This window comes from Tachyglossus aculeatus, chromosome 1 (assembly GCF_015852505.1).
Source record: "Tachyglossus aculeatus isolate mTacAcu1 chromosome 1, mTacAcu1.pri, whole genome shotgun sequence".
Taxonomy (NCBI): Eukaryota; Metazoa; Chordata; class Mammalia; order Monotremata; family Tachyglossidae; genus Tachyglossus; species Tachyglossus aculeatus.
The window spans coordinates 141,727,437-141,729,407 of NC_052066.1; the positions used below are offsets into that span (position 1 = coordinate 141,727,437).

The window sequence follows — 1,971 nt, forward strand, 5'->3', positions numbered from 1 at the left end:
TCAAACCCTGGGGAGATGTCTTCAGACTTGGGTGAAGATTGAGGGCATGTGATTTTCCATTGCAGAGATCAAGGCATCAGTGATGGGTCCCTATAATGTATAGCAAAGCAGGATACTCTTTCTCCATCTTTGCTGTTGTTGTCTTATGCTGTCATTCATTCATTCATTCATTCAATCCTATTTATTGAGTGCTTACTGTGTGCAGAGCACTGTACTAAGCACTTGGGAAGTACAAGTTTGCAACGTATAGAGAACGGTCCCTACCCAACAATGGGCTCACAGTCTAGAAGGGGGAGACAGACAACAAAACATGTGGACAGGTGTCAAGTTATCAGAATAGAAATAAAGCTAGATGCACATCATTAACAAAATAAATAGAATAGTAAATATGTACAAGTAAAATAAATAGAATAATAAATCTGTACAAGCATATATACAGGTGCTGTGGGGAGGGGAAGGAGGTAGGGCGGGGGGATGGGAAGGAGGAGAGGAGATAAGGGGCTGAGTCTGGGAAGGCCTCCTGGAAGAGTTGAGCTCTCAGTAGGGCTTTGAAGGGAGGAAGAGAGCTAGCTTGGCAGATGTGCGGAGGGAGGGCATTCCAGGCCAGGGGGAGGACGTAGGCCGGGGGTCGACGGCGGGACAGGGGAGAACAAGGTACAGTGTCGAGTTGTGTCCAACCCATAGTGACGCATGGACACATCTCTCCCAGAATGCCACACCTCCATATGCAAACTTCTGGTAGTGGATCAGTAGAGTTTTCTTGGTAAAAATACGGAAGCGGTGTACCATTGCCTCCTTCCACGCAGTAAATGTGTCTCAGCCCTCGACTCTCTCCCATGCCACTTCTGCCCAGCCTGGGTGAGTCTTGACTTGTAGCAGACTGTCTTCCACTCTCTAGCCACTGCCCAAGCTAGGAATGGAATGATATATCTCTGCTTGACTCTCCCTCCCATAGTCGAGACTGGTAGAGGACTGGAAACTCTCCAGGTGTGACCCTGAGAGGTTTCTCCATCTTAATACAATGCAATAATAATAAAAACAAGAAGATACTAGACAATCAGGTCAAACACAATTCCTGTTCCACATCAGGCTCACAAACTCAGTGGGAGGGAGAACTGGCATTTATTCCCCATTTTACAGATGAGGCGTATGGGAGTTACAAGACTTGCTCAAGACATAGAGCTTGCAAGTCGTAGAGCGGGGATCAGAATCCAGACCCGCTTATTCCCATGTCCGTCGTTCTTTCCACTAGGACACACTGCTGTCCAACAATTGTGAAAGGAAGCCTTTCCCTCATACCTTGAGGTTCCAGCCTGGAAACCCATTTGGAAGATACGGAAACACACTGGAGAATTTACCTGGGAAGAAGTATAATACGGATGATCACTTCTTAGACTTCTTATTAAAGGACTACGGCTGACCTTTGGAGGTGAAATAGTACCTCATGTCTGTGTAGATGCTCGGAGATACTTTTGAAAAAAGACCTCATGATCTGGCTGTATTGTATGTCAGAAAGATTAGCTGAAAAATTTTTCTTCCCCAGGTGGTGATTTGTTATGGCATTATTATTATGAAACACTAACTATGGGCCAAGCATTGTTTTAAGCACTGGGGTAGATAATCAGGCCAGACACAGTCCCTGTTCCACATGGGGCTTACAATCTAAGTAGGAGGGAGAACAGGAACCGAGTCTCCCTTTTACAGGGGAGGACACTGAGACACAGAGAAGTTGTGACTTCCTCCCAGTCACACAGCAAGAAAGTGACAGAGCTGGTATTAGGACCCAGCTCCTCTGACATATAAGGAGCAATGAATCAATAAAAATACAAACACCTCCTCCACCACAAGTTGGCTGTGTGATTCTTTCTATCGTGGCTTCCAAGATGCAGCTCCCAGCATGCCTTCTGCACAACTAGTCACGTGGAGTGAAGTTGCTCACATCCGAGATTCCTCCATATCGATTCATGTTAA

The 1,971-nt window shown here is 46.0% G+C and overlaps 1 non-coding gene across 1 annotated transcript; it reads right to left on the reverse strand.

The window, feature by feature from the left end:
• Positions 1 to 868: 868 nt before the first annotated feature.
• Positions 869 to 1,005, reverse strand: LOC119936740. The gene has a single exon (XR_005453834.1). It is a non-coding gene; the product is annotated as a small nucleolar RNA SNORA7 (small nucleolar RNA).
• Between the last annotated feature and the right edge of the window lie 966 nt (positions 1,006 to 1,971).